General features: G+C 44.3%; 1 protein-coding gene across 2 annotated transcripts in view; it reads right to left on the reverse strand.

Moving 5' to 3' along the window:
• The window catches only part of LOC128886178 (neuroligin-4, X-linked-like), a 122,349-nt gene that overhangs the window by 98,641 nt on the left and 738 nt on the right, over positions 1 to 22,970 (reverse strand). The window lies entirely within an intron of this gene.

The raw sequence follows: 22,970 nt of genomic DNA on the forward strand, positions 1-22,970 counted from the left end.
TACATCTGGATCTGTGCTGACGACATTTCCTTTAGGATGGCTCCACATTTTCTCGAGTCACGGGTCGAAATTCTTCAAGATTCGCGCGTTCCGTCGTTGCAGTGTTCGTCTTGTAAGATTCTGTCGTCTGCGCTTATTCGAAAACTTTTTCTCGACGCGAACAAATTCCAGATTGAAACGATGCCTACTATTTCCAACTGGTCGATTGAGGGAACTATTGAACTTTGTTCTAACGAACCGTTCGTATCAATAAAACCTAATTAGTACTAATGAAAGACAAACACGTCCAGTTTCATCGCGAAGAGAGTTCGCCGATGGGAATAAACAAGTATAGCGAGCCGGGTTTCGCGACCGTCGATTGGCGATTGGTCGATTGTTTTTCGATAAACAAACAATAAACGCACGGGCTTAGCGTTCGATCAATAGGCGAGACCAATTATGAAGGTAACGTCTGTGTCGTACAACGTCGTGAAAAGATCGCTAGACGTCTGCTTGGGCACGAAATGGTCTATGAAAGATTTAAGGCTCGTCGCTTCGCCCTGTCGATGGTGCTTTCGTCGGAAGGGTCAATCTCACCTTGGAATTTTTACCATCGTCCAAGGGAGAAATAAAAAGCGAACATTATTTAATTTTCTTTTCTCGAAATAGCGGAACCTTCCACGAAGACTTGATCCAAGAATCATAGCATAGTTGTCGCGAATTTGAAGCAGTGGGTTCTGCATCGCGCAGTAAAAAGATGGCGATTGTGTACGGAAACGAATAGAGTTGAAGCTAGCGAGGCGGAAACACTGCTTTCGATTCAAGCCTCGCGCGAGGTGCACTTTACGAAATTAACGCAGCGGTATTTTAGCAGCGAAATGAAGTAACAAACACGAGACAAATTCGCGAAATGGAGTGCAGTGACTGCACGCAGACTAGAACCGCAGCTTTGAATCGAAAATGGTAGGCGAAAGGTTTGGAAAATGGGACAACGCTACGGGCGTTTGGGTCCCGGATTCCTGTGGCCACCGTTCCAGGTACGGTAAAAGACGAGGCGAGAAACGACTCGGAGGAATGTCTGTGGTGCCAGCTGCGGAAACGTAATTTCTCGCTACGTTGCCATCGGCGAAGCTTCTCCGTGGCAGCGCCTTGCCTCCCCGAAGTAGCTCTTTCAACGCGAGCCGAAAGTGTCAAGCGACTGGAATCGTTGAAACATGTCTGTCTTCTTTTCACTTTTCCCTTGTTCCCCTTTTTCTCCTCGTTATTCTTTCACATCACCATGTCACCTGTCCGCGTCTACCTTGTCCGTTTTTTCTCCTATTTCTGTGGAGTTATATTTCCCACTCGCGTCCGCCTCTTCTCTCTGCTTCTATCTCCCGTTTTGTGTCTTTTTTCTGCCTCTCTCATCGTTTCATTAGTATTTGTCGCTATCGGATTCACGTAGAATAACAATGTTGATGGAGTCGAAACAGTTGGCAATGTAATAATACCAGCAAAGGGTGTGGGAAAAGAGTGTTTGTAAAATGTAGCGCTGGGTAGGAAACGAAGATAAGGCTAAGATTATACCTCGGAAAATTTCGGTATCGTATCGCAGACACAAGCGAGTGAATTCGTAACGAAACAGTCGCGGCGCATCGTGCTCTATAGAAATGTTTGGCGTGTTTGGTTATGGATGGGTTCGCTCGGTAAACTGATAAAACCAGAGAGAAACGTATCGGCACGTATCTTCAATGCGGTAAATCAGGCACATTCAAAAGGGGATCAAAGTTATCCGACATTTTCCAGCCGCGTGATATGATTAATCGTTCGTTCGTCGGGCCAGCCTGTCACCGTGCACATTATGGAAATGCAACTCGACCCAGACACGGTATTCTCGCGACACGGGAACACACGATCCCCCAACGAGCTAGAATACTGTAATAATCGTCGAGTACTGTGGTTAGATTTCCGTTCACGAGCCGAGCGCTCGCAAATCCTTGGCCCGATAATGTCCTATCGATAATAACCAGATGCGTCGCCCAAAAGATTCCATGTTGTTCACTTCGTTGCATTCGATTTCTAACAGTTTATATCGAAGATAAACAAGAACGTTAGAAATAAACTAACAACTACGCCACCAACTACGATATAATAAAATCGCTCGAGTGGGCGAATAATTTTTCTGTGGCTCAGTGGCCACCACGCAACCGAACGAGATTAACTCGAAGATTAATTAAACGAACCGCTTCAAGTACCGACATTAGTGGTTGCAATTATGGAAGTTTTGCAATGCAAATAGATACAGGAATCGGATGAGGATCACTCGCTGTGACGTTCAAGTCCCGGTTAAACTCAATCGAAACGGAAACACTCCCGCGGGGACGAGAAGGGGCATCTCTTTGCTCGGCGCTGTTATCTCTGGATTCCTCTGATCTACCGAATGGAGATTTACTCGAGCACGAGCTCAAGACCAATGAGCTGTATTAATTACTTATCGATTAGGTAACTCGATGTGTTACACGAAACAATTGGGTCGCAGTTTTTCTCGTTAACATTCACGTCTAACTTTATTTCTTCGCGACGTTGAACGTTATCGTTTAACGTGGCACGTTGATTTTTATTAATCGTAATATTTAGATGTATCGCGAACTCTAACGCATTGTGGAGCTTCGCTCTACATAGAAACGGGTTAACCTAGGCTACCACGCGTCATCATGTAAGAGTAAGCTGGTTACTTGGGTTACCAGAAACCATTAAGAGCAGAATCTGATTTGGGTTACGGTAACAATCCCCGTCAGAGGATCTAATTCCAAGCTGTCACTTAATACTGCACCGTTCGTTCAAAGTTACGGCAAATTTGCCAACGTTCGTGCAACTTTGGGAACAGAGATTCTCTCTTTTCGGCTGTCATCGTTATCGACGGGTACCTAACGATTCGGGGATCACGGTTATCGACACCTCTGTGGACGTTGTTTCAGCAGAGAAACTAAAAGGCCATTCACTGTGCCGGAAACAATGATTATCTTCGCGTTACAGCCCCGTAAGAGGAGCTGAGCGATCGTCAGCCGTGGTAATTGGGGGCGAAAGGAATTTACCCTGTTCGCCATAGAATGAGTTTCATCGATCGAGCGAAACTTTCCGCGATGCTGATCGTCCTCTTCCTTCCACAGACACGCGAAACTTTGATCCCACTGTCGACAGTGGCAACCATGAATTCGAAATATGTTTAACGAGGTCTTGGCGAAGTTGGCCCGAGTATAGGGCTCGCATGAACAACTAGTTTTTACCGCCATGAATGTTAATTACGATGTTTAAGAAGTAGATTCCTTTAGAAGAAATACGTCGAAAATGCGAAAAGAAATTGTTCGAAATGAAATAAAAATCAAAGTTCTTTTCCGCGGTAAGAACCGGGCGGAGAAGGAGGAGCGGATCGTTAAGGAAACTGCTCAGAACTGATTTTCAACCCACGGATGTCTCGTACGGTACTAGAAGTCTTTCTCAGCGTGTAGCTCGAGCGATACACCCATCTTCTTGAGGCCGTTACTTGCAGCCTGTACGTGAATCTTGTCATAGATAAGTAGAAGTAACTCGGTGCAAGTGGTGTGCCATGATCAGACTTCCTGTTTTATGCAGAGTGTGTCATAAGATGTAGATGTCTCATCCTGGCTCGATTTACGACACGAGCACGATAGAGAAGTTGGCGAAAACTTCCATTTCGTATTGACCGTAAGGAGTAGGTTTTTTTCGTAGCGTTTCGTTCAACGAAACAAAACGATAATGGTTCTAAACAGCGAGTGCGTGGAATGGCATGCGTTAAAAGTGTAACAAAAGTGCGTGTAAAAGCGTCGATTCCGACTACGTGTCAGTAAAATATATCTTCCGCGTTGCTTTTAATGCATCATCGAAACTCGTATTTTGCAACGCGGCAATACTGCGAAGAGCGAAACGTGGTTATTTATTGTTCGCGAAGTGACTTTAGAAAAATGACTTTCTCATTACTCTTTTCATCTCGATAAGTTATAGGGGCGTTTGTTTCCCATCGCTCGTACACCGAACATGAAAAATTGGATTTCCGTCGGCATTATCGGCGATGATTAAACAGCGGATTTCTAATGACCGACGAGCGCACAGTGACTTTGTTCGTTCATCCAGCGATGAATTCATGATTCGATCGTTACTCCGATAAAAAGGTAACTCGCCGTTGTTATAAATCGTTTACAAGCATTCCAAAGCAGAGCCACGCCTTTGCGCGAGCTAATATATCGCGGATGCGTATAAAAACTTGTCAACATCGAGGGTAGACAACTGATTGAATTATTTCTTGTTTTCCGATGACACTGCCCACATTCGGTTGGAAATTAAATTCAATCAAATATAAAATACCTCTTAAATCAACGCTGCGCGATCGTTACGGAATTTGATTTAAATCAGGAATTTTGTATACGTATCGGTTGCTTGATATTCCGCGTTCGCTTGACTTCACAATTCATACATCGAATTACGTAACAGAAGATTGATATGACACCGATTTAGAATCGTGACAAAATTCGCTTTGCGAATGCTTTAAACGATAACAAATAAACAGCTGCGGTCTTCTTTTCAATAAAACAATTTTATAATTACGTATAAATGAATGGATCGGATTTTTCGAATTCGTTTGAGAGACTACCATTGAAATTTTAATTGCTTCAACAATTAGATACGCGAGCCTTGGTCGATTAATATTTCGCGAAATTAAAAGTTTCCAAAACGTGTGCAGAAATATGCAAAACGGACCTTCTAAACGGATATAAAATAAATTGTACTTGCATGAAAAAAACTCTGTCCTTTTGTTTCGATATGTTTTGCCTCGAGGGCAAATTTGATAAAACCTCACTCTGTTTTTGCATCCATACGCGAACTGAATAAATTAAAGCGGTCGCGTGGTTATCGATACGTTCACCTAGTTTCATTCGCTTGCGTTTGTTCGACATACTTCTGCTATCGATTATCATGACGATGTACACGCTGATCCGGAGGGAACCGAACGCTTTCAAGAATTCATTATTTGGCAAGCGGGTAGCGTAAATCAATTTGTGAAACAGCTGCAAGTTATCATTTTTGTTTCAGGCAACGAAAAATAGTAACTAATCTTGTTAACTCGACCCTTTCAGCCCACCGTTGTACGTCATTTGAAATCAGACAACAAAGAATTAATTTAATTCGTTCGTTCGCGGCGGCCGAAGTGAATTTCTTGACGTCGTCGGGACAATTTGTCGAGCAGAGATGCACGAGGAACGGACACGGGGCAACAAAGCACCGGGGAAATAAAAAAGTCGTCCGTAGCCAGTGGGTGCTTTGATCACAGACAAGATTCTTCAAACAAACCGTACACAAATGCACGTAGTGGCGCAACACACGCGGAAACCGCAAACACATCAACGGTATTGTCCCTTTTCCCACGAGTTCTTCGCCGCTTTGGGGAGAATCCAGCGCAGTCACGGCAGAGTTGCTCTCAATTGAATCCTGATGGCGTGTAATTGTACATTAAGTGGCTCAAAGAGTGGCCAATGAAAATGGAACTTCTCTGCTCGTCGCACTCGTAGAAAACACCACGGAAACGACTTTGATAGCCGTGCTTCGAATAAACGTTACGGAGCCTGTACCGCATTCGCTGTTTGATGTGTTTCGCGCCAGAACCGTGCCCGCGCGACTTTCGCGTTACGAATCTACTGTTTCGCGAACTGTTCAACACGTTGACTGCTACATTCGCGTCAAGTCACGCATTTTTTACAGATCGTATGTTACTGCACGAATAATTGTACGAAACGACTCGATGCTATATAAGGTCTCTATAACGATACCAATTTCTTTCGACTCGCGTCAAATTACCTGTGAATTCGTGTACGTTGAATTTTGGTGGCTTACCTGAAACAAAAAAGACAAGTCAAGTTAATCGAGAAAGGTTTTTGTTTGCACGTCGAATATAGAGAAACTATCGTCGATAAAACGTTGTTGTTCCAACGCGATTTTATGAGCGCCGAATGGAATTGAATCGTCAAACAACATTTCCATAACCGGAAACAATGGCCGCATGTGTGCCCCCTCGTGGCCGCTGCGACAATAGTTGGCGAAGAGGAGAAAGGAAGAGGAACGGCGAGGGACGGCGTTCGTCGTTATTCAAAGAAATTCGAGTCCGTCGTTTCCGAGCTGTGAGCAACGTTCCGATTGTTCGATAGATCGTAATGGTACGAGCTCGCGGACGAATATTGCATAACAATAAAACTTTTCGGTTCGTAGATATTGGTTACGGAACTGCGGGAGCATGGATTCGATGAGAGGTAAACATTTCTTTCCAAATAAATGAAATTGACGAGAATGCACGGACACTTTACTATTCGTATACACGTTACGTATAAATTTGCTTTATATTTATGTCGCGTTTTAAAAGAATTAATCCATGAAAATTGTCGCGGTACTCGTGCGATTCGGTACGACTACGACAGAGCAAACGCGTCCGACCATTATTGACTATTTTTACTTGAAAGGTAAACGTTGATTTCACGATTTATTTATTCCTGCCTGGGTTCGATGCAAACACTACGTAGCGTACTTTCGCGATAGGATTCACGAAGATGGCGAAAAGCGCGGAGAAACGTTCGGGATTCGACATCCTGAACAAAAACATCGTCTGTAGAGACTCGCGATAAACCGCTGCGTCTCTTAACGTGTACCTGAAATAATTCACAGATAGGAGGACGGTACCGCGCGAGGGGAACGTAGAGTTTTAACGCGGCTCTGCCGTAAACGTGCCCATAAATATTTCCTCCGCGCGCGCATACCGAAATCCGTAACGACCGCCGACCAACCGGTTTTCCCTTGGCGCGTCAGCGTCGCACCAGTTCTTGCCATAGCGAATCGCGGCGCAGTTTTTCTGGGAAAATTCAGGAAGCAGCAGTTACGACGTCACCCCCTCTGGCGGGTAATAGAGCCCAGACTAATGTTAGCCCGTCGAATTTGTCGTGGAGCAACGACGAAGCTCCAGAATACCGGTGAAAATTTTGTCGCGTCTCCGCCACTGGAGAAGAAGGAAACGATGAGGATGGTCGAGGAGGGGGTGGTTTTTTCAATCTAGATACCTGATAGCTCTGATCCAGCTTTAGAGAGGCAGCATCATCTCCGGAGCCTTCTATCCGCGCGATTTTCTCTATTTTGAACCGGGTTCTTTAGCTTACGACGATAATGCCACCTTCATCCTATTAGACTACGGTATTCTCTTCCTTTGGCTTTAATAGAAGTCGTTGGGAGAATGCGTTGCGCGTGCATAATCTCAAAGATGACAACCACCGCGACAAATGTTTGCATTCGATCGCATTTCTCCGTTCGAGCTTCTGCACCCTTTGATCACTCTTTCGAATTAACGAAACGCTGTGTACAAGTGTTGAAATTGACTTCACTTTCACGACTGTTCGACCCTTTGCACGCATCATTCCATCGATTTTTCGCTTTTCGCGGTATCCCTCGTGCCTCCCACTCGTTTCGCAATCCCCTTTGTCTCTGCGAGGATCACTGAAACTGTGCCAAAGGCGAGGCTCTGTTTCGCTCGTCGAACCATCACCGATATATCCCCCGCTTTTTGCGCTCTGAATTTCCGTTCCTGACTCGCGGCCATCAGTCGGCCGCGACGAACCGCCGCGAGGCCTCGAAAACAACTCCTTCCACGAATTCGCGCTCGCATCGTTTCGCCCGACAGCCTTTGATATCCGTCGATGACAGTACCGCTTTTCCTGGCTGGATGATCGATCTGGAATTCGTAGATTCCTTCCGAGCAAATATAAAGCGCAATATCGCGATGGGTTCCGCTGCGGAACGTTACGATGGGATCGTTTACAACGTGGACGAAGCGGTCCTTTCGTCCGTGATCATTTGGTACATTGGACCGAGCGTTTGAATTTTGCTAGCTTCGCTTCGAGAGATTACAGTCATGGCTACGAGGGCTGTAACAACTTTCGGTTAACTTGAGCGTTTCGTGGCCGCTCCAAGTTGGCTTACCAAATTAAACTTTAAAGAAGAATCCAATTTTCCATTCATTTGTATTTCATTCTGTGCGACACGAGCGTGCAATACCGCGCAAGATAAACGCCAAGTACGCGTTTGCCTCTAAATTTATTTTCAAACAAATTCCGCAGTGCCAGCGGCATGTAAACCGACATATATTGGAAAACTTTAAATTGATATTTCGCTGCCAGACGTGATACGGCCACCGTGTATTTCGTGCATTATCAATTTGGCCCTGGTCCTGGAACTTGCACGTCTGACTAAATACATCCCGTTTCCACTGGCTGCATATTATTAGTCTACGTAAAAGTCTGAGTTAGTTTACGTTCACAGACCTCTCTATTTATATAACCGATATAATTGAAATCGAACCTCAAGGACCGCAACCATGCACACACGAGCGAGCACACGTACGGGAAAAGCTAACAAACACCAAGGCGAAGCACCAAGGCGAGGGCGAAAAAGTACACGCAGAACTCTGCGAGAAACGAGAAACGAGAAACGAGAGGCTTGAGGCTGATGTTTGAAAATTTATCGTTCAACATTGTGCTGTACGGGGTTGGAGGACAAACCGGTGGTTCGCAGCCGCCACGAATGGCGGGACAGAGACGGCGAAGCGGCGAGAAAGTAGACGCGGCCGAGAGGAGAAATTAAACGGACGTCGTCGGGAATTGCCGGGTAATTGAAAGCTCGGCTGCAAGAGAAGAACGGCGACCAGCGCGCGAGCCTTTGTCATCCAGACATGAGAGAGCCCGGAAACTGGCTATGAAACGGAAGGACCGCGCGAAGGGACGTTCGAACATTAATTCAGATATTTCGCGCGACGAGCCCGGAATATTCGATCAATCATTCGCTGTGGTCCGCCGCGGCTTTCTCTTCTTTTCCCTACACGCGGCTCTTCCGCCACGTTTTTCCTCCGATTCCACCGCACGTCGATGCCTCCATTTTCTGTTTATTCCTCTTCTCGCACTTGCATTTTAGCTTTTCGTGCCGTTTTCTGGCTCCGCCTTCACCTCCGACTCCGACCTCCGCTTCCCCCTCGATTTTCTTTTTCTTTTCGCACCGAACAGTTTTTACGTTAGGTCTGCGGGTATGTTCCGTCGATTTTCTCGATCACTCTTCGCGGTACAACGAATTTATTAGGTCTCGAATGAAAACGTCCTTTCGAGAAATTAAATTTTAAATGGTTCATTTCATAATTCTTGCCCTCTCGTCCAACAAGTCGCGCTACTTTACACTCTGCACGATAAACCAAGGAAACTCCGTATCAATTAGAGATCTCACAGGTGTATCAAAAGGTCAAACGTCGCACGAGTAAAAGCAACAGAACTTCTCATAGACCTAGTCGTGTATCCTTTATCTTCGAGTCTCTGGTTTCACGCCTGACGTCATCTCTCTCCCTTTTCATTTCCATTCTCCTCGCAGATCCTAGCTCGCTCGATACACACAACGCCCTATCGTTCGTCGACGAAATTCTAATTGGTAGTGCCACAGGCACGAAACGCGGACTGACCCTTTGTTAGTCTTAGCGCGTTCTCATCTAGCAGTCTCCGGATCATCGGGGAATGATACCTAACTTCGAGCATCGATTCGATATCTGCTCTCCAAATTCGAGTCAAGTGTGCAAATTGTAACTAGAATTCCAATTTCATTGAATAAGAGACAAAAGAACGAGCAATTGTACTCAACCGGTGTTGAATTATGGGTGGAAATATTATTCGAACGCGTCGTCGACTTTACATTTTTTAAACGATTACGAAGAGGGTAGAGTAGCGATATCTTGGACAAAAAGGGGTTCAAAGATACTTGGATAATGAAGAATAATATTTCCTCGGTCCTTTATAGTCTCTGCTTGCCCAGGCGGACGAAAAACTTTTCGATCAATTTTTCAACGATAACGAAACAAAAGGATGGAGAACGTCGACTTAGAAAGTCTAGACGAAAGTTCTTCCAAAGTTTTGCCAAAGAAGAAGATGCCACGGAAGCTTTTAGAGAAAAATTGATGGATGCGTCACGTGTCTACGTGTTGGAGCTAACTTTTTCTATTCTCTAAACAACCTAGCGCGCGTTCCTCCAGACAGACAAAGAGACGTATCTCTTGTTGATGCAAGGGACAACTCTCCGGTCTCTGGCATTGTTTTCTCTTATCGGACAACTCTCGAAAGGAATTACAAACTTTCTACGTTTGAAAGATTTTAAACAGCATCCACTGTGTCCGAGTACGTGCACCGCTGGTGGAAACCATTTGATGGAAACTTACGAATACATTCAGACGTCAAAGCAGCAGTCCGCGACCCGCGTCAACAGATGAATTCGTGATCGATAGCAGTTCTCGAGTCAACAGACCTGTTCAGGTCCTCTCGTTCTTGCGACCCTAATGCTCGGCAACAATTAATCATCGAGATGTTCGCAATGTAGTTAGAAATTCCCGGGTAATAAATCACGAAACGATCTCGGCGTAGCCATGAATCATTCTCAAAGTTCAGCCAGGACACTGGCTGCGCCCGAAGTTAGTAACAAAAATGCTGCAATTAGTATAGAAATGGTAGTACCCGGAACGAAATTACCGGTCGCGAAAATACTCGAGCGTTGGAAACAACGGAGACATTTTTTGCAAATTTTTTGCTGCGCGATATTACCTTACTACCGCGAAACAGAAAACTCGCGAGCCGTACGAGTAAGGTCGAAACTCGATAGATGAGGTCTGAAAAGACAAATGAGAGAGGGAAAAAGGTGAACGCACGGAGCAGGAGTCCTCGTCTGAAACACGCGAAATAAAAAGAAGCTAGCGATGGTCGTGGCGGCTGTCCTGTGTTTAAGTGAAAACTTGAAGATACGAACCGGGAGGAGGGCATGCGACGGGCTAAAGTTGCAGGGTAGCACTTGGAACACGCGCGCAATTTCCTGAAGAATGTTGCCGCGCCGTGATTTCGAGACGGTGAAACTGGTGCACGGCGGGCAACACAAAAGACAGAAATTACTCTCGGAAGGAATTACAGAGATATACCGCTCCGGCCCGTCGGTTTCGATGACGAATGACGTTTCGTTATCTAGAAATTACTCGTGGAAAAACGATGGAAAATTTGTAATTATTATATAGTCGACCATCTATCTTTTCGCTCACGCCTTTCTTCTTTGGTAAGGATGTCAATTTCAAATCGTAGTCTAGCGAACGCGTATCTTTGAGAGGAGAAGCTACCGCAGCGTTGTTTCGTAATAAAATAATTTCAATTGCAAATACGGCCATAGTCGTATGAAATTTAAATGGAACAATTAGCCGGCGTCGCGTCCCGCGTAATTCTTTTTCAGAACGAAACGCTTCTTCTCGCCCTGGGAACACATCCTCGAACCTAGCCGCTTTCCGTGCGCTCCCTTTGCATTAATTATTCATATCGGAATGACGCTTTTTTCCCTCTTGTTTTGCTCCCTTACGAGCCTCCCGCGTTTTACCGGTCCATCGCCAGAGTTTATTTTAAAGAATCAAACCGCCACGAGAGAATCAAAAGGTTTCCAGCTTAAAACACGTTTGATCTTTTAATTCGGAGACCCCGTTTTTCGAAAGACCTCTCTTCGATAGCAAACTATCGATCGAACGTTTCGTACACCGTCGTTGAATCATCTTTTACGGTGCATTCGACACAATGTATAACACACCGAGGCAAGGTAGCGCTATTCGCACGGTAACGAGACATTTCAATATTCCGCCTTTGAAAATATCAACAAAGTAACTGCTCCCTGCAATTTGCCTCGAAATTACAAACTTCATTTCGCTCGACCAAGGTGCTTTATTACTAAATTTGCAAAAGCTTCCGTCGAGTTGGAGCCAAGCTCGCGATATTAAGTTTACGGAAGAGCCATACACGAGCCACGAACAACAGCTTCGATGGAAAATATGAGACGGGCGGTTGGAGTTGGAGACTCTGAAAAGAACGCTGCCATCCATCGACTTCTAATTGCGCGGTTCAAGGGCTCTCTTTCTAATTTCGAGCTACTTACGTCCAAGGAACCCTCCGTACGGAGCCAATAAGAAGCTTATGTGGCCGCGATCAACTGTTAAAGGAGCCGTACAGAGCGAGACGAGAAAAATACGAGCAGATACGACTCATCGTGTTTCCTTAGAGTGTCCTGCTACGATCGATCCGAGCGAATCTCTGCGAAAGCATCGGTGATATCGGACAATAACGACTAGTGCTCGTAATTGAAAATCGAATCAAAGTAAATGTAACCGTTACTTTGTCCACAGAGAAATTACCGATGTCAAATGATGTTATTCATCGGAATAATTGGACGGTGTCCGAATCGTGTTTCGATATCGTCGATAGTGTAGGGGATTATCCCATGGATCGATTCAAACGGGACAGGCTATATTCGTACGTAGCAGGTGTCCCGATGAATTCGAGGCTCAAGTTGGCTCGCATCGAAGGGTGTAAACGGCAGCTTTGACGGTGGAAAGTTGCTCCTGTTTCCTCGTTTCTTATCGCGTCCGCGCTCACCTCGGGCTGAACTTTTCCAGCTCGTTTGGGGGATCGTTTCTTGGCTCGTTCGATGGTCGACGCTCGGTCCTTTAAGCCGGCCAATGAAATGGGAGGCGCTCCCCGTCGCGAAAGAAAGGTATCCTGTCTTCTTTGGCCGTTCTTTCACCTCCTCGCCTGTCCCTTCCTTCCGTGCTTCTTTTCTCCCTGGCCGAAAGATATTTTTCTCCCCTGAAACAGGTCGGCCTAAAACCGGCCATCGCCCTCGGCTGCTTTTCGCGGCCTCCCCTCTAATTGGCCCAGTTCGCGAGATAAGTATCTGTTCGTACACTCGACATGGGTAGTTATCTGTAGGATCTTCTGTCCTCAATCGCAGCCTCTTGCGAGGGAGATGAGTTTCCCGCGGCTGTGTCCGACCGCGAGGACCTTAGCTTAACGTCGATCTTCGAAACCTCTATCCAAGGGGCTGACGAAGCCCAACGACGCCGACGTAATCGTCAATTGCTATTTTCAAAATTTCAAGTAAATTCATTACTCAACTATCCTAAGGCAATTAGGAAAGAAATGGCATATCAAACGCGACAAACATCATGCCAGTTGCCGAAAGCGTTCGAGAGGATCTAACGCTCAACCACGACCTTGAACCGCAGTTCCGGTCTCGTGAAATCCTACAACCGTATAAAACTTCACTACGAACTGCTGCCTCTCTAAACAGAATCTAGGCCAGCGTTTCTCAACCTTTTCTGGCTCGTGGCCCTTTCCGAGTTTCGCTTATCTCCGAATTCACCACGTCTTTCATGGAGCATCGGTGGCCACGCGGGCTCCGTTGCGAATCCCTGACTCGCCTGACCCACTTTTAGGTATAAACATAACTGGCGCCGTCCACCAAAGCAAACGACGAGAATGAAGTTGAGCTAATTCCGGCCTGTTTTTCTCGAAAACGCTCGACCACTCGAGTCGACACAAGTCACTGTTCCGGTAGCGAGTAACGAACAGCCGTAAAAAGGCGGGACGTGGTGCAGGATTCGAGGTCCCCGACTCCTCGACCCGCCCAACACGATTCCCCCTCCCCGTTGAGTTAACGCTAATTGACATGTCACCTCCCCCCGGACGTCCCGAATAAGCCTTTCGTCCCGTTCTCCTTTGTTATCCTAATCACGAGAGTGACATCGTTGACCACGCTTCTCCGACCGTACACCCCAGCTTTTATTCGCGGGTTAATTTATTATGCTAATTACTTTTCCAAGTGGTCCTCTCCTGGAAAGAGAGACCCAGGTCCCGGTCGCGTGCTTCTCTCGACCTGGCACGAATCTCGTTTTCCTGCTTCGACTGCATTTCGTGTCATCGTCATCGTAACACGGAAAGCAACATCCTTTGTTGTTGCGAGCTTACAGTCACGGTAGTCGAATATCATTGAAATTTAGTGGCACTACTTTGTGAAAATAAATTGGAATTATAATGCTGAATTGGAACGAATTAGTTAATTGCACGATAAAAACCAAACGTCTAGCCAAGGTAACCACTCGCCCCTGGTAATTGTTACGCGAACCTAGTTTTACAGAGTACATTTAGTTGGACAAATTTTTAATTTTAAAAGCACCAACTTGCGTCTAAAGTGATACATCGCACCGGGCGACATTAATTTCTTTTTTATTACTGATACGTTTAATTGCGCGCCGGGCGTAATATGAATCGTTAAATTTATTTTCTATTCGTATAATTTAATTGCGTTCCATGCAGCAACGTTATCGTCATTCCGCAGTACCGTTCATTTGATATTCCCGACCGTGGCGCATATTCTCGGTGTATTTTTGCTAATTGCTTTCTGTTTATGCAAAGAACTCCGCATTTTTATTCGTCGGCTTTCCAACCAGGTTACATTTGTGCAGCTACATATAAAAGTAGCGTTCATTAGTGTACGGGCAAATTTTGTTTTCATTTGGAAAAAGTTGAAAGTAAATCGTTCTCGCGATGAATCTGAACACTTTTGTGTCTTTTTAACATATGTGTTCGGAAACACCACATTATTCCACCGCGTTTATTCATTTCTGCGCTGCTTATAACGCGTGGAAATATACTAATTGCCTTCACATGATTTAAATGGAATCGCTGGGAAATTTGTACGTGTGGTTTAAGCTTCTCTTGACTCGGATAATTTCTACTACGAATTTTGGTTAGTTCGTTGCACCGTTTTCGAGGATCTCGTATGACGGTAATCGGAAATGAAAGTGGAACGTTCATAGTCAGACGCGTCGTGCTTGCCATACGATAGGTACCATATTTGAAAAAGCTTCAAATATTCAAGATTTGTATACCATATTTATTCGTTTCGTTACATTTTCTATTATTTACTTACACTAGAATCGATACTTTTATTCGCGCATTTTATCATTCGTCAATATTCGACTAGCTGTAAATTGAACAGATATAAAACTTTACTAATCCGAGCACGTTTTAAATAAAACTCAGTAAATTTGTAACTATTTTTTAAGCTTTTGTTAACTCGACAAATTTCCATTTCAAATAACTTTCGGTATACTGCGCGCATCGGCGATGGAGAAAAATTCAGTCGAAAATGGTTATCGTCGGACGTGTGTATGTAACGAATTCAAAACTTTTTCTCACAGATTCGATCTACTGGAAGTTCAACGATTTCGTCAAATTACTTTGAGTCACTGTCTCGACTCTTCTCGCGCTCGTTCCAAGTAGATCCGATCGAGAAAGCTCTCGATTCTAAGCTCGAGATCGTCTTCACGTGCAAGTTGAAAGACGAGTCGGAAGCGGAGTAAGACGAACTAGCGAAGACATCTCAACTCTCGGAGCACAATTCCCCCTTTGATATCATCTCGAGCGCCAAGTATGATATATTTGCAAACACTTGCTGGATTAGATGCGAACGAGGCCATCCATCTCTTGCAACCATCTTGTCACAAATAATGAATGTAGTACATTTAACAACCCGTAATTGAAATGAAAAGTTAATAGTTAAATTAAAAAAAAAAAAAAGAAGAAGAAAAGAACGTACAGCACTTGTATTAACAGAAGTTCTTTTCGAGGTCGAGTAGGCTCCACTGGAGCAACCATGTTACATTTTTTAGCTGAAGCACCGAAGGGTTAATGAAGAGGCAAGTTAGAAACTGTACTTGCGCCGGGAACCTCATTTTAACGATAAGTGACTTACGTAACACTGTTTGTAATTACAATGACACTTTAACTGTACAAAGTTTACACGAATATACCGAATGGTTTCGTTGAATTAAATAATTGCTTAAAATTGTCTGATCCCGATATCAATTTTAAGAATCCGAGTTCATGCTTGGAACCAGAATATTCTGCTTTCAATAATCGATAACAGTCCCAAGACCACCAAACATTGCAAGAGGTTCAACGTTCCGTGAAACTCGAAGACAAGAATAACACATCGTCGACGCTTCCGTCAGTCTTCAACTTCCACAGTCTAAATTCGAATAAATATTAAAGTAGAAGATTCGATAATTCTCGTACGAGTAAATCACTCTTTAAAAAAGCAACAAAAGTTCGTCGCGCGTCCAAGCAGAATATTCAAAAATTTTCTTCGATAATCGATAACACCCCGAAGATCCAACGGTAGCCATCCGCCTTAGATAGAAACGATAATAACAGCTCGAGAAAGACCTTATTCCAGCGAGTGACTCGAGAATCGTTAAAAACTGCCTTCGAGTCGAGAATTAATCCCTTGGGCGCGGAGGTAACCCGGTCCATTCACGTTAGCTTCCTGCCGTCAACAAATATGAAGTTAACCGTTGCAGCGGCGTAAGATGTCTCGTTGTACGGCACGGAATCAGAACCCCCAGGGCCTTCTTCGTTCTCTTTCATCTTTGCCATCCTGTTCATCGACCTAGTCCGAGCTCTGTCGTAGCGACGAAAAAGGAAGGAAGCGTCCCGACGATGGCACAAACACAACTTTGAGTCTCGAAACCCTTCTCTCTCTCTCTCTCTCTCTCTCTCTCTCTCTCTCTCTCTCTCTCTCGCTCGCTCTCTTCTCTCGCTCTCTCTTGCGTTTAGATTCTTATACTTGACGGCTATCCCGACCTTATTAATAAATCATTATCGTCGTCGAGGTTGCACTCGCTTTTTTCGAGCGACATCGTTTTCGTCCCCCGTTCAAAGGAACGTCGGCGTCGTCGTCGGTTTCGTCGTCCCTTTGCCAGCGCTGCGCGAGAAACCCTTTACGTGCCGTTCAATTATATTCTCCTCGTCGCCGATGCTATCTTTGTAACTCTGTAAGGGTCTCGCACGCGCCTGTCGCGTTTCTGTTCGAAAACGTCCAGTGACGAGGTCTCGTTCAGCGCGCAGAATCTCATTAAGATAAATTAATATTAAATAGTCCCGAGTTCTTCGCGCTCTCTTCGAGTGTCCCGCAACCGGTTCACGCTCGACTCCGCCATTCTTACGGTACAATTCTAACGAGTTGTTCCGTTGGATTGCTTTTACGTTGACAAGTATGAATATCGAATAAAATCTATGCAAAATTCGTCAAAACAAAGAGAAACAGATAACAAATATAATTATTCGACGCGCATAGAATGTTGTTCGATCCGTAGGATAAACTCGATACGGATATTAAAATGTTCAGAGTACATATCAGTCGCTTTTAACATCTGCATCGATTTCATCCTACAAAGCAAAGAATATTCCAGACAGAATTTTTTTCTCAATTTTACTCAATTATTCCAGTTTCAGATCTTTTGATATTCACGCTCACGTAGTTGATTTCATAGAAAAAATTAATTATAATCATATGTTCGAAACTTGCGACTCAAAGTAAAGTATAATCCTCTAAGAGGAAAATAATGTTCATTCTTCCGACATTTTACGCTACTTCTTGCGCCTCTTAACGGATCCTTTATAAAAGTAAAGTGAAAATTTCAGAGTACGAAGAAAACAAGGTCTAATTTATGATCATGATATAGTTGAAATATCGCTCTATTCGAAACTCGATAATGAAACACCATCATGGCGTGGACGGTGTTGTAAAATCTTCAGGCAACGCGATCGACGTTCTCAAAGTAATGCGATATCGCGTGGTGCTCTTACAGAAATTGCGGCTTGAATATCACAACACGCAACCTCGCGTTGTCATTATAAAATACTTTCGCGTTCGTTTTACGAATCCTCCAGCAAATTAAAAGTAACAAGAATTTGTTTACCGACTCGGCTTGAACTCGGAATAACTTTCCCAACTATTTTCTCCGTAAATAACCATCCGTTCATTAGAACCTAACCAAAGTAAAATGTAAAACGAGAGAAGTCAATTAATGTCTGCAATGCTGCAAGATTTGATTAGGGTGCGCATAGTTCGATATGTACGAACACTGCTGCACGTAGAAACGGTCGAAGAATAGTCAGACACGCGATACAGCATCGCCAAACTTTCAGCTAAATTTTCTCGCGCAACATAATCTTATCCTGTTATATATGTATACTTTTTCTACATTTTACAGAATACCTCGCGTATACAACGAGTGCTAAAAAGAACGGAGGTCGCATTGTTAAAGTCGTTTCAAGCCCTTGCGGTCGGGCGTGTCCCCTAGATCCAGTCTTTCAGAGTTTCCCCATGGTTTCCACCCTAATCCTGGAACGGTCAAAGAAACGCGAGACGAAGGGGAGATTAAACACGACTATCGCGTGGAACTGCAACCTTAATTGGAACCACGAAAAAGGCACAAAAAATTCGTTTAATGAGCGACCAAAGGTTGCGCCTGTCGAGCCGCCGATTTCTACCGGTCTTGCCACCATCGCTGTAGGATATTTATCGAAGCAGAATTTTTCCGAGGGATTTTTTCCGCTCTAAATACGTTTCAATATATTTCCTTCAATTATAGAACCGTAGACTTTGCTCTTTTTCCCCCATGGATTCCTTCGTTTTACCCGCTAGGACGTGACACGTGAATAATTCGTGGGGTTTGAGGAATTAATTATCGCGGCAGAAAAAGAGACATCAAAGGATGTTACGTTTTAGAGCCGTTCCATCGCTCGTCGGAGACATTCTTAATTTACCTTGTTTATACATTTCTCTTCGACTGTTTATAAAATTTAATTATTGAAATTTAAATTTGAAACAATTTTAACGTTGAAAATATTAAACAATTTTTTCTATATCGCACGTGTAAATCGAATTTCCGTCGAACAGTTAAATGAAATAATTATCTTCGCGGGTATTTCATTCGGTCTATATCGTAGCCGTTAGTGGTTTCAGTTTGCGAAATGAATTTTTAGTATCCCGTTCAAAGCATTATGTTACCTCAACACGACATTTTAATTTTACATTTATTCGCGAAACCGCATTTCGATTTTCCGAACGCAAAACGCAATATTTGTTTTAACGTTAAAAAAAAACGATCGCTTTGTACAAATGGGAAAGGAGAAGCGGATCGATCCTCGTCACTTTTTCATATATTTCCTGTGCCTTTCGAAGGGTTCGCAACCTAAATATGCATTCGTAACAATTCGATAAATACAGCAATGTTTCCAAACCGATAAGCCTTTTGACAATTACAAAAATACACTCAAAATACAAAGCAAAATACAAATCAGTTGGCGACAATGAGACGATAGAAAACGAAATTCTATATTGGAGAACACAAATATTTCGTTTAATAACTTTTGCTTAATAGATTCAGCAGCGCTCAAATATTCTCTAACGCAATTTCCTCTGTGTCATCTGAAACAAAAGGCGACAATACCTATTCTCGTTTCGCATAACCGTCAACACTAGGATTGTGTGGAAACGCGGCTATTCGCTCAACGATAAAAAATCAATTTCCCTTCCATCTCTCAAAACGCGACTAACCCATCGCCAGAGATCGCTGCAATTTGTGATTCCCATTATTCCTTCTGTATGTTCAGGAGCAACTGACGCAGCGTTGCATGAAAATATCGACGAGATTTCTGCGTTCGAGCCACGTTTAAACGAGAGAGGAACTTGGACGCTTTACGCAACTTAACGAGGCCGATAATTAACGCTGAAACAACGACGTAGCTTAAAAGACTCGACGTCCGACAGCCTCCAGTCCGATTAAACAATTTTCTATTGGCATCAGCTGTCGCGTTAAATTTGCCAAGTGGACGAGAATGAAATATCAATGCAATGCGTTTATCAGAGTCGATGTTGTGCCTCGACAACAGATCGATACCTATTCAGGATCGAGGACACCTCTTCGAGTCTCGAATAGCAGTCAAATTTCTCCGTAAATAGGTAAAACGAACGTACCAACGTGACAAAACTTGTAGAGATAGGAAAGAAGTGAAATCCAGGTTACGATCATCAAACATCTAAGCCGAGATTTCGACAATAGATCGACCGCTATTGAGAAGCTAGAGGAGTCTTCCGAGTCCTGATTGGAATTTGAAGCTCTGCTAGTCACGAACAAGTAAAGTCGTGTCAAAGTAGGAGATGCAGAGGACACTTTTAATCTTAAAAATAACAAAGGAATGAAATCCGAGCTGCGACCAGACCTCGCATCTTACGGATATATCAATTCCTATTGAAAACCAGAAAGACACCAAATTGAAATCTTGTACTCAACCCCTACGCGGAATCGAGAGTACCGACTGGGTACCTGGAAGAGAGAATAACGAGGATTGCGACAGAAATGAAAAATTAAACCGCTCCTGTCGTTAACAATCCGTCTCCTCGCGCTCCAGAGAAACGGTCTCGAACAAGAAAGAAGAAACCTGTCGGAAAATCCGTCGAATCGAGCTGGAGCAACGGGTCGTCGGTTGTTCAAGCGACCAGCAACTTTTTCTATGTATTACGGGGTTTCTTTCCTCGCCGGATGACACTGACGAATGCCCGCCCGCTGGAAATTATCTCGCATAAACTCCACGAGGAATCCTAGCCCGCAAGGACCACCTGATGTTTCCCGATACGAATGGGCCAAGTGTCTCTGCAACGTTTTTCCGTCGCGCGTCTCAATCCATTTTGATCGTGCCAGAGAACACCGAGAATACAACGCTCGCTTTTTCTCTCAACGACACCCAGTGAATTTCTCTTCGCGAAGACGTTTCATAGTTGACGGACAGAATGAACCTCGTGATTCCGAGGGAAAGCTACTTGGACTCGAACAGCATTCGCTAGCGATATCGACCGCCGAAATAAACACCGCGTATCTCAGGCTGACGGGAAAAGGGCTTTTGATAACATACGACCGTTTCGCGTTCGAGTTTCTCGTAATAAACTGATAATACGCGTCTGTTTCACAGGAATAAATGGGGCATAAATTAATGCGTTCACCAAAGAACAACTGCATCGCGATAATCTATTCAATTAATCTGCTAATGTATATTGTTACAGAGCAAAAAGACAAATTCAACACGGTAAATTTTGGTAGATGTAATCAAATTGATCACTTTGAAAGTTGAATCATGTTTACGCGATCTATTGTTCTGCATTTAAATCAAGCACAGGAAGTAACATGCACCAATAAATCAAGCTCGAAATAACATGAATAACTACTATAATCATGCCAATATATATATATATATTGTCGATATACAATGTATCACGTAGGAAATTTTCTTAACCAAGTTTTATTCAAATTGTAGCGAAAAAAAATATAAAAAGAACGCGAGAAAACACTTTGCAATAACGGAAATAATAATGCGTTTGATTTCATCAAATTTGCACTGCGATTATTCCCCATAATCTCGACCGTTAGAAGGCAACCTCTCCACGAACTTGACTCCGCGAGGGAGACGCATTTCAACGAGGTTCAAACAGCCTCGATAACCGTCGACAAGGAGTCAGCTTTTCATTATAGCAGTGCAGACGTCAACCAGTCAATTAAGGAATCGAGTGTGTCCCTAATTAAACCAGTCTGATACCACCGTACGCGGAAGCGCATCTCCTCCTTCGCGTGTTCAAGGATGAAAGTCAGCCCGCCGCGCCGCGTTGGTTTTCCGCGTGGCGCGCCGCTCAACGTGACTTGTGTGCCAAGCAAATATTAGTGTCGCGATGCGTCGCCGTATGAAAGAAGCCTTTGAATTCCGAAGAATTAATTTCCTTTGAGCAAACATCACGGTAGAGCTGCTTTCCCACGATCGCGAAGCCCTGCTTTCGAGCAACGACGCGCGCCCGTCTTTTTCCACGGTCGTTCGATTACTTCCGCGTGAATTATCCGACGTTCAATTTGGGGCCAAAGTCACCCGCGAGCGCACACACGATAGCGCGCGTTACTCTCTCGTTTGGCTGGGTTTCCTTCGCGCGTTAGAATATTCCGTTCTTCCCCGAGGAGAGTATTTTCGTTCGCTTTAAGAGGTAGTTGTTTCGAATTACCTTTCGCGAGGATCAAACGGGTCCGCGGAATCGATACCGTGGATGATGATTCGACGCTCGTTACACGTACAATTTTCCTAATCCCTGACGACGAGGAAATATTTCAGCTGGAAGAAGGGAGAAAGAGAGACGGCGATGGAGCGCACATTTCACCGTCCGCAGCACAAAAGGATCGGTCGAACATTTTTCGCCGTCGCGGTCGAAAATCGATCGTGAAAAATGTCCAGAGAAAGGCGGCGAAAAATCTCGCGGCAACATTCTCGATTTCACGCTCGCAATTCTCCGACCCGAGCGGGAGAGAGTACCCCGTTATGCGTATAACCGCCGCTGGTATTCAGGGAACGTAGAAACGTAATCAAAGTGCCAACGGTGAAGGATCGTCCGGTTGAAAAATCACGAGAAAGAGAATAGAGGAAGGACAGAGAGAGAGAGAGAGAGAGAGAGGTAGGCAGTGATCGGAGCGCACATGTGCATTTCTCTATGTAAAGGGGAGCAAGATAAATGAACCAGTTCCCCCGTCAGTTGTGATGTACAAAGGATAACTTGATATATACAATGTCTAGATATGCAAAGCGTGGAGCAACAGAGTGCATATCCAGGCAGTCTGAAACCTTCCACCCTGCTGTTGCGCCATATTTTCAGTGACACGCCGGCAAGCCTTGGAATTAACAGCGATAAGACGATTAATCGAACTCTAGTAGCGAGAACGTGGAAGGGTTGAAGCGCGCGTGATTGTCTCGTAGATTTTGCGGCCGATCTCTGCGTTGCGCGCGAGGACAAAGATAGCTCTAATAGGCTAAGATGGATCGCTTAATAGCTGTCTTCGCTTCGTTTCACAGAAGACTCGTACGATAGCCTTTGAAACTCGTATGGTTGTTATTTCAAAGCAATATCGATGCAATCCAAAGCTATTTCAGTTCCAACGTCATCACTAAACTTCAGCTACGCTTCTGAATTTACATGGTATCCCCAATCAAACAATCCCCTCACATTGTTCTACGCCAACATACCGCAACCTCAACGGATGCTAAGGGTACGTAAAAGGTGGTCCTGAAACATCAACAGCTCCAAGTTACATTCCAAGTTTGACTTGGAAACTTTCATTTACATTCGAAGTTAGACGCTGTTCTATTTGCGTTTTAATTACGTGTCGCCGAACCGTGATTCCAACGATATTAATACGAAGT

The sequence above is a fragment of the Hylaeus anthracinus genome, unplaced genomic scaffold, assembly GCF_026225885.1.
Source record: "Hylaeus anthracinus isolate JK02 unplaced genomic scaffold, UHH_iyHylAnth1.0_haploid 11982, whole genome shotgun sequence".
NCBI classification, from domain to species: domain Eukaryota; kingdom Metazoa; phylum Arthropoda; class Insecta; order Hymenoptera; family Colletidae; genus Hylaeus; species Hylaeus anthracinus.